This window comes from Strigops habroptila, chromosome 14 (assembly GCF_004027225.2).
Source record: "Strigops habroptila isolate Jane chromosome 14, bStrHab1.2.pri, whole genome shotgun sequence".
In the NCBI taxonomy this organism is placed as follows: Eukaryota; Metazoa; Chordata; class Aves; order Psittaciformes; family Psittacidae; genus Strigops; species Strigops habroptila.
Genome location: NC_044290.2, coordinates 2,396,097 through 2,406,881, shown reverse-complemented (window position 1 = coordinate 2,406,881; position 10,785 = coordinate 2,396,097). Strand labels below are relative to the sequence as shown.

The 10,785-nt window shown below is 46.4% G+C and overlaps 1 pseudogene; it reads right to left on the bottom strand.

Annotated features, from left to right (window-relative positions):
• Positions 1–5,849: 5,849 nt before the first annotated feature.
• Positions 5,850–10,785, bottom strand: part of LOC115616835 — a 33,610-nt pseudogene continuing 28,674 nt past the window's right edge.

Here is a 10,785-nt window from a genome sequence, read left to right as displayed (position 1 = left end):
ACAACATAAGACAGATAGATAGTTCTGGATCAGGCCACAGGTCTATCTGGTTTATTATCTAATAGCAGAAGTCTACAGAAAAGCACAGGTGCAGAGAGGTATTTCTGCAGAACAGCCTCTTGATTCCTAGCAAATGATAGCTCAGGTCTTCCCAAGTTAGGGGTGGTATCTTGTATTTAATAGCTCATTTCCATTATTTAGGGCAGTTATTTTTTGAGCCCATGCAAACTTTTGGTATCCATAAAATTCTCTAGCAACGGTTTCCAGTGCAGGCACTATATTTTGGAACCTGTCCTTTGCTTGTTTCATCTGAGGCAATGCTGACCCACAATCAGAGGCAGAACCCACCCACAGTGACCTTTCTACTGTTATAGTGGCACTGATATCCAAACCTGAGCCACTGAACTGAAAGTTACCTGCATTTGGAGATGTGGGCATAAGGCTACATGAATCACCAACTTTAAAGGTCTTAAGGGACTTGTCCAAGATCACATGGAGAGGCATTGGAAAAGCAGGAAAACTTGCCTAGAGGACTCTGATGAAAGCACCTAAACCTTCCTTCAAACCTCCTTCTCTCTGGCTTAGCATCAGTCTTAATGGTGTGATCTGGACTTGCCGGATCATCTACGACAGCTTGCTGGGTCCCAGAGCATCTTATCTTTTCTTTTGATCCCATGAAGAAACAGGCTTCTGGCCAGCTAAGAAGAGCAATCCAGCGAGGCAGTCCTCCGGCCAAACCCCTCTGGGTGTGCTAGTTTGGACATTGATATTTCACTGACACTAAGCTTCCCTCTTCAGCATGAATTGCTCATTACTTGAATTCCATCAGGGATTTCTTATGTCATGAAAGAGTAGAGATTCTGCCTGAGCACACTGAACAGGATTGACTGCTTTCTGTGGCTAAAGTTGTTGATCTGTGTATATATGTGTGCCTGTATCTGCAGGACATAGATGCCTCAGTGTTTTTCTCTCAATGGTGTCTCTGTTCTGCAACCATCTGTGTATAAAGCTGCTATTCTCTCGTGAACAATGACTCATACAGGAAAGTCTCTAAGAATTAGGCAAGAACTATGTTCATCCTGAGTAGTATTGAAGATGAGGATTCAATCCCATAAAGTCTTGGAAACTCAGCATTAGTTTTCCCTTGACAGCTTTAATCTTTAAAACCTGCTGTTGCTGACACATGTTTACAAACAGCAGGTTGGCAGTAAGCTGTCCTTGCAAGCGTGTGCTGCAAGTTCACCACTTGCGTCTGACAAAGACCCAGCACAGCACTGCTCACTGTGGCCAAACTTTTCTTCACTCCATTTTTCAATGAGGGTCCACCTAGTGATACTTCCACCTCCTACATTCTTCTCAGCCCCCGCAGATGACTGTCTCCAGCCCTTTCCCTTTTATTTGCAGGCTACTCTGCATCTCTGCCAGCTGCAGTGGGTGCAGTTCCCGGCACCCTGCAAGCTATGCCTGGAGCTGGAGCTGCCCAAAAGACAGTGGAGTTGGTCATAGGGACTATCTGGGGCAGTGATTCATATTGGAATCAAAAAATCACCATGATCTTCACTTTGTGCATCTAGCAAGGTTTAGAAATAGCTGAAGGAAAGGAAATAGCCAGGAGATTTTATCAGAAAGTCTCCTGTGGGCAGAGTGAGTGCAGAAAGAAGAGTTTCTGAAAATCAAATGAGCCTCTCTGGCCAGAGGGGAAGGTTCTGGTTTGTGGCACCTTGTCCAACACTGTGGAAAGAAAAGGTTGCAGGGTTCTCATGTTCTCCACTGCCCCAGAGAGGTAATAGTCTCTGGGGATGCAGATTAAGATGATCAAGAAAGCTTAAAACAAATAGTGATATATCCTATTACATATAAATGTAATCAGAAGTCAACTCCAGATACGTAGATGATACCCAGAAAACGTGCAGACAATAAATACAATATTTCAATTGGATTAGAATTTTAATTATAAATTTTGTTTCATATTTTGAAATTTCTCTAGAATGTTAGGTGATAAACAAGGGTCAGAGGTGCTAACACATGAAAGGAAACATCTTCCTGTGAGTAGGATTGAAGCTGGATGGCTGAAGCTGAACAGAGTGTTAAAATTAACAGCTAAAATCAGAATCACAGAGCAGTTGAGGCTGGAAGGGAGCCCTGGAGGTGATCTGGTCCAAACTGGGCTGCCTAGAGCAGGTTGATTCCACCACGTCTCTAGGCAGCTTGGCCCAGGGCTGTAGCACTCTCGTGGTAGATAATGTGTTCCTGTAGTTGAAACGGATTTTCTGTGGTTTGCAACATTGCCTCTTGTCCTTTCACTGTGCACTTGCAGGAAAAGCTTGGATGCATCTTAATTCACAACCCGCTTTTCAGCAGTGTTAGTCTGCAGTTAGCTCCCCTGCTAACCTTCTCTTCTCCAGGCCAAATGAACCTAATTCCCTTAGCGTCTCCTCATGTGACATGTGTTCTATCTGAGCCAGACAGACACCAGGGGCTTTTGTTGGATCCTCTCCAGTATGTCAGCATCTCCCATACAATTGGGGGTGTGTGTGTCCCAAAACTCAACACAGTATTGCAGATGCAGCTTCACCAGTGCCAGGCAGAGGGGAATAACCACATCCTTCCAGCAGCTTACTGGCTGCTTACTAATGCAATCCCATGGCTGTTTAGTGTTCTTACTGCAGGGAGCATTGCTGACAGGTCCTACTTGTTTTCCACCAGAATCCCAAGGCTTCTTGTGCAGGGCTGCACCCTAACAGTCATTCCCTGGTCTACACTGATGCATGGAGTTGTTTTATCCCAGGTTGAAAATATAAAGAGGTTTTACTATTTCATAGAATTAAAACAAATGTACGACGTGAATTAGGCCAAATTTATCACGTGATTAAAAAGAGTCAAACCCCAAGTCCTCCTGTGCTTGGTCTGTCTGGTAGTACAAGTAAGGAGCAATGCTGGCACATGGGAGCCCAGTTTCATACCTGAGAAATCTCAGTTTTCTGGAAAAAGTTTTTACAGCTGTACAAGGTCTGATGTTGGTCACAGACATAAGCAGGGGCTGCAACTCTCAGCACAATTTATCCTTTTCCTAGCGAAAGGCCCTGCAGGCTTGAAAGAGAATCTTGTAGGCCACTGGAATGATTCCCACTTCTATCCATTCCCCCAGGACCTCAAAGGAGGAGCAGGCACAATGCCTAGAAGGGATGAGCTCTGTGTGTGCATGGTGTGTTTTTAAATCAGCATTTTAATCCTTCTTCTGACTTCACAGCTAGGCAAACAAGTGAGAGTTATTCTTGGTATACATTGAGGTGTGACACAGCTCCAGTTCTCTTAATGAACTTATTTATTTATTATTATTAATGATCTCTAAATTAAAGAGTCTGTCCTTTTTTATTTTTTAAGTATATCTCACACTACCTCTGGTTCAACCAAAGCAAAAATAGTATATTTCTTGTTCTTAAAGAAATAAATAAAGATTATTTTGAAAAACTAGTAGTTATTCTGTTTCAATTTCCTTGCAGCTTTCTAGGCTTTTTCGGGGGAGTATTTTTTTTCCCCTTTCCTATTTTCCAGAGACTGTCTACTGCTCTTCAGAATGCTAATAGGCACCTGCATATCTTATAAATTTAATGGCAAGAACTAAGCAGATAGATACAGAACTCCAAGATCTCTGAGCTGGGAATAGTCTAGAGTTTCCCACTGGAACTGCTTGGCACAAGCCTGTGTTCAGGTTCTTGCCAGTCTCTGGAGGCTCAATGCCTCTCTGCTGTCTTCTCAGTCTCTCTCTCTGTGGGGATACTTAGCTGAACAGTGAGCAGTTTTTGAAGAGCAGATGATGTGTATGTTTGCTGTTGTTTTCACAATTATAGCTAGGTTAAAGGCATGGAGTGTTTTTATTGTTGTTGTTGTTGTTGTGTTTTGGCTGTTTTTTTCATCCATCAGCCCATAATTTAAGCCTTTGTCTGGGCATTGTTCAAACCATCAGCTCGGGTAGTGCACTTTGCCCCTGCGCAGGGATGGCAAGTAGCATAGATTTAGACTGAGTCTTTAACTTTCACCCTGTCCTTTCTGCGTCTCTCCCAGAGCTGTCTTGAGTGAGCAAGGTGACATGTTCTGTAGCCACAAAAGGAAGCCAGTGATGCTATATATGTCCTAAACACATAACAGGGTGCTTTAATGAAATATTCCTGTATAGAGACAGGTGCTCACACAAGATGATCCTTCCTACTGCTGCCCAGCATGCCAAGAAAACGCCAGTGCTGGTTCATGCATAGTGCACGTGCATCTGGTCATTCCACTGCCTCTCCCTTCCTTGTATACTGGGACAAGCAAAGGACTCTGAGGGCTCTATAGATCTCATGACAATGACAAAGCACATCTAGAAGCTTCTGAGAGTGCAAAGAAATTTTCAGACAAAGGCTTTTCTTTCAGCTTCATAAATATGTTTGCAGCTATCATCACATAAAGAAAAAATAGCCTTCAAAACCTGCGAGCAAAACTCCCATGCAGGAGCTGTCTCTCATTGTTTCAGTTTTTCTTCCTTTATGGACAAATAAGAGTATTGAGAGCGGGTTTGTGCTTAACAAAAGGATAAACCCTGCTAATCTACTGACCTGTCTGCTAGTATTGTGCCTATCACAGCACTGTTTTTTGGCTGGGGCAGACGTGGTCCTAATGTGCGCAGCTGTGTGTAGTGAAAGCTGTATCATCATGCGCAAGTGTGGGCAGGACTTGCCAGTTTGAGGGGGTTGGACACAATGGCAGTTCAAGTCACGGAGTGCTGTGTTCGTGAAAGGGCTGTCCACATTCACCTCTGACAACAGAAAATGACATGGTGAAGAACACGCAAGCTAGAGCCAGTGATGGCAGGTAGCCATGGAGCAAGGATAAAGAAAGAATAAGATTCTTTTTGTCATGTTGACAGGCAGTGATGGCAGATCACCATCTGATGGGGCATTAGCGGACAAAACATCAGAGAGCTGTGACTGGCACAAAGAACCCTGAATACAAACGGCAGAATGACCAGTCAGGAGGCACATGAGTTACAGCCAGCAGTGATGATAGGGTATAAAACAGAAGATGATGATGAAAGAAAGCCGGAACACAACGTACCAGAACAATTGATGCAGATGCACACACAAGAGAAAGGAATGATGTGGAAGGTAGAAGCGTTGAGGGGATGTGAACAGCAGGCCATGGAGTGCTGTGTGTACACTGGAGGAGGCAGGAATCTTGGTGGGGTGAACTGCCGGTGCATGAGGATGGCACTTGTGCCTGAATCATAGAGTCACAGAATAATTTTGGTTGGAAGGGACCTTCAAAGCTCATCTAGTCCAACCACCCTGCAATGTGCAGGGACATCTGCAACTGGATGAGGTTGCCCAGAACCACATCCAGCCTGGCCTTGAATGTCTCCACGAATAGCACATCCACTAGCTCTCTGAGCAACCTATTCAAGTATTTTACCACTCTCATTGAAGACAAACACGAGACTGAGGAGAACGGCCAGAGCTACGGGCTGTCACTTGGAGCACCTGGCTGAACATGAATACCCAGCAAAGTTCAGCTCCTGCAGACAGCAAGCATCCAGACATTGTAAAATGAAAAATCTGAAGCTGTTAATGTGCTCCACAACATTTTTGCTTTTCAGAAAAAGTAAATTTTTTCAGTTAGGCAATGATGAGCAGCTCAGTAGAGCCCCGTGCTGAACAATGCAGCCAGAGCATGCACTCCGCTTGTTGCATGAGGGAGGCCCCTGCACACCAGGGAGGGCTCCCAGGCACAGGACCTCACAGTGGTGCTTGGGGGCAAGAGCCCAAACCCTGGCTGGTGTCTCCGAGGGGAGAAGCCTGGAGCTGCCAGAGAGCTTACCAGAACAGGGCCTCCCCAGTGGGCTCCTGGGACTCTGCCCTCTAGTCTGTTCCCGTGAGATCCTACTTGGAGCACTGTGTGCAATTCTGGTGTCCCAAACATAAGAAGGACATGGAGCTGTTGGAGCAAGTCCAGAGGAGGCCACAAGTATGATCAGGGGCTGGAGCACCTCCCATATGGAGACAGGCTGCTGAGAACATTGGGGCTGTTCAGCCTGGGGAAGAGAAGATGCATGGAGACCTCAGAGCAGCTTCCAGTATCTGAAGGGGGCTGCAAGGATGCTGGAGATGGACTCTTCATCAGGGACTGTAGCGATGGGACAAGGGGTGATGGGTTTAAACTTAGGTGAAGCTCAGGTTAGATATAAGGCAGAAGTTCTTCCCTGTGAGGGTGGTGAGGTGCTGGCACAGGTTTCCCAGAGAAGCTGTGGCTGCCTCATTCCTGGCAGTGTTCAAGGCCAGGTTAGATGGGGCTTGGAGCTACCTGCTCTAGTGGAAGGTCCCTGCCCGTGGCGGGGGGTTGGAAATAGATGAGCTTTAATGTCCCTTCCAACCCAAACCATTCCATTCTATGACGGGGGAAGGGCTCGGCCCTGGCCCCGCAGCCCCGAGTCCAGGGGGGGCCGCTCCGCCGCTTCAGGGCCCCCCCTCCCTCGCCATGCCTCGGACCTCGCTCGCCGCCGGGCCCACCGTGGCACTGCAGCGCCCCCTGCCGGCGTGTCCTGGGCAGGGCTCCCCCTGGCCGGCAGTGGTCCCGGCTCGGTTGCTGCCGGCCGGGAACTCCAGGGGCGGCCGCGGGCGCTGAGGGACTGCGGGGCTGAACGGGTTCACCCTCTCCCTACATGGAGCAGAGCCCCTCCACACCCCCCTGCATGGAGCAGATTCCTCCCCATGTTCTCCCCCGCCCCTCATGGAGCAGATCCCCGCACACGCTGCCCGGAGCGGATGCCCTCTTGCCTCCCTTCCACACTCTTGCAGCACACACGCACGCGGTGTGGGCTGCTAATCCGCAGCCGTTCCTGCCACTCGTGGCAGATCCTTACACTCATGGGCTGTCTGGAGGAGACACTCTCTCCATGGACGGCAAAGGCAGAAGAACTAGGCAGTTCAAGTCACAGCTATTGTGGAGAGATCTGTGTTTTCCTGATATAACTCTTAGTTTCTCTCAAGCATGAAAGTTGAAACTGTGGAGAGCAACTGAGGAATGTGTTCCCATTGCCCTGGGAATCCTTCTCCCTGCATAGGACATACCTTGGACTTTGGGAACCACTGCCATACCTGCTACATCCATTCACAAACACTGTCAATCTCATAATAAATTGATGCATCACCAAGGTTTATTTTTATTTCCCACACCTTCTATTTAGGATTGGTTAAATATGACCAGGTCAATGGTCATATTTAACATACATGCACATCTAGATAGTTACATGAAGCAAATAATGAATATCTCTTGTTAGATGCACAGAAGTCAGCACAGTGCCAGCTGCAGCTCTGGTCAGGGACATCATTTCTCTGATTTCTAAAAACAAAAAAAAAAAGAAGATAATGTAGACACTATTTGAGCAATTGGATCATTGGTAGGGTTGCATCATAGCCTGTGGCTATTGCAAATGTTCTGCTGTGTTACTGGCAAAGAACCAGCATCTCCCAATTGTACTGAAAAGACCTGGACTCTTAGAGTCAATCATATGTGGTCAGTCTCTTGGGAGGCACCAAAAGGACTGTCAAACCACACTGGTTTTGAATAAGAGCCCATTTCTGGCTTTCTTTTATGAGGAAACTAGTGCAAGAGTGGGAGGAGTAGAACTGTGGCTGCCAGGTGTTTGGTCAGAGATCTTTGTGGCCCTCCTCTGCAGGCCTCCAACTCACCTGTCCTTCACGACTTTTGGCTTGCAACTTGTTAACCTGACATTCAGCAATATCAGCTCTTTCTTCAGCCCCTTCCAGCTCGTGCTGGGTCTTGCGGTATCGTGAGAGAACAGCATTTGCCTGTTCTTCCTAGAAGTCATGCAGTGCCATCAGTGACATGGACACAAAGTGACATTGCCCTGTTACCATTAACTGAACACCCTATGGCTGAACCATGGTAACAGCCCCTACTAGTTTGCCTCAAAGGTACATCCCTGCATTGACAGCACTCCGTGCATCTCTATCTAGTGCTGTCAATAACATGAGCACTCGATTGGGGTTGGAACAATTAGTTCTGATCGGTTCCAGATGGGAAAGTTGGCTAGTGTGGCTCCAAAAGTGCAACAACTCCAGGGTAATTACAGCTGTGCCTGCTCAGTTGTGAGCCATAAGTTTTTATGAGGTGAGGAATATTCGAAGGCAGGGCCATATTCAGGGCCATAGCTGCCCTGTCAAACTGAGTATTCAATTATTTGAATGAAATTGGGAGCCCAGACTTTTTGGAAATCTCCACCCATTTGTAAATCTCCACCCAGAGCCCACAAAGATTTAAGAAGAGTCTGGCACTCACAGCTTCCTCAGCCTGTTTCTTGTATGCTTTCACTTTTAACTGCAGTTTGTCCACCAAGTCCTGGAGCCGGAGAATATTTTTCTTATCCTCTTCAGACTGTGGGAAGTGAAAATCATGTTGGCTTCGGAAGACGGACAGAAGTGATTCGCATAAGGGGGCCAGAGAATTTGAAATACCTGGTAAGTGAGCTCCTTCAGCCTTCGTTCATACTTGCGAGCACCTTTCAGTGACTCAGTTCCTCGTTTCTGCTCAGCATCAAGCTCGTTTTCTAACTCACTAACCTGAAACACAGTACCATGGTGAAGACAGCAAGCTGCCAGGAACGGTTGCTGATCCTGCTGTAGGGACCTGGGAACCAAGGTTCTGTGAATTAAGTCTGCAGAAAAAGTGGCAGTGGAGGGCAGCTTCCTGCAGCTGCTCCTTGGGGCTAGACTAGCTAAAAACTGCTCACCATTCTATATTAGTAGTGACATAGTGTGTGACTCCATAGTTATTTATAGAAGCAACTTAGCTGTGAACATCTGGGACATTTGTAGTCAAAATTAGGCTTGAATCTGTCAGAGAAGAGGAAACTGAAACAGGGAAGTATCAATGTTCACCAGGTAAATGGGGAAAATCTGTTTAATTTGTAATCTTTTGAGTCCAGCTCATCCTCATGAATAGTCCTTAACAAGCTCCCATAGCTCCATGCCTCTTCTGCAGCGTATATGAGTCAAACTTGGACATCAAAGTTTTTACTTCTGTGTGGATACTTCCTTTCAAAGCCAAGAGCACCTAATTCCCAGTCAGTTGTGGTGTATTTTGGAACAGTTAAGGAGCACAACAGGCAGGTCAGGCAAATGGTCCATCTAGCCCAATGCTCTGCCTCTGGGAGTGGCAGCAGGGGGACTATTGAGGGACAGCCTGGAAACCTGGCTGCTTTCTACTTCTCTCATGCTTCCACAGCTTCCACAGTCATTAGATTGGTGGTGTAAGGTGGCATATCTATGCCTGTTCCCTTAAGTATGTCTATAAACCTACTGATTTCTAATCCCTTTTGAACCTCCAACCCACTCTCTCTACAGCCTCCCATGCAGCAGGTTCCAGAATTTCGCTGCCCACTCCGTAAAATACTTCCTTTTATTTATTTTAAACTGATCTCCAGGTGAAGATGTCCTGATCTGCATCATGTGTCCTTACTTCTCATATTGTGCATTTTGGTGAATAACCATTCAGAATACATCTTGGTCCCTGCTGACAGGATTCTGTAAACTCTCATAGCACCCCCCTCAGCCATCTCCTCTCCAAACAGAAGAGTCCTAGCCTTGTTTGTCTCTCCTCATAAGGCTCAACCCACTCAGCTGCCATTCCCTGGATGCTTCTCTGTCAGGTCCTTGAGTTGCAGAGACCAGGACTGCGCATTATATATTTAATATAGTGGCGAGTGATGCTCTCTGTCTTGTTCTCTGCCTCTCCTATTGAAGCCAATTTTTTTTTCTCTTTTCTGGTTTTGTTTCTACTGCACATTGAACAAAAAGTTTCTGAGGCCTGTCACGGATAAGACTGAGATCTCCTGGCTGAGCTGCAATTGCCAGATCCAAGTTCATCCACACGTTAAGTATGTTTTAAGTTATTTTTCCCTATATGTCTACCCTGATGTTCATCTGCCATTTTTGCCCACTCAGTTTTTATGAAGTCGTTCTTAAGTTCCTCACCCACAGTGCAGTGTTTGACTACTTAATCTAACTCTCATTAAACCTGCTGGAGGTACCTGGGGTTATCCCTGTTGTAATCTTCCTAAGAAGTTCCAGCAACCAAGGGCCCACTCAGGAATTTGACCTTAGTCTACCCAAGGCTTCACCATACCCTCGCCTCTAGTTTCTGGAGTTGCTTCTTTCCACCCTTCAGTGCCAACTGCTCAGCCTCATCCAGACGGTGCTGCAGATCCTTCACTGTCTGGTCCAGGTTCTTCTTCATCCTCTCCAGGTGGGCGCTGGTGTCCTGCTCCTTCTTCAGCTCTTCTGCCATCATGGCTGCCTGATGAGAGCAAAGGGTCAAAGCCACTTTGGGCCTGGAGATATTTTGGGGGAGAATACATCCACCATCAGTAATGTAAGGAGCCCCCAACTCACATCTGTGATGGCCTTCTTGGCCTTCTCTTCAGCATTACGGGCTTCCTGGATAGTATCCTCCATCTCACCCTGGATTTGGGCAATGTCTGCTTCCAGCTTCTTCTTGATGTTGATCAAGCTGGTGTTCTGTTGAAGAGCATCAACATGACAATTTTCTTTTTATTACCTTGTGATATTATATCAAGAAGATTGCATAAATATTGTTTTTTAATGGGAATTGTGCCATCGGGTCACATGGGATTCTGTTCTAAAGGAGCTACAGCAGTAGCTGTTAGTTTCTCAGCCATGATGTGCTTCCTTATTTCAAGAACATCCTCCATAAAGTCTTTCCTCACAGTTT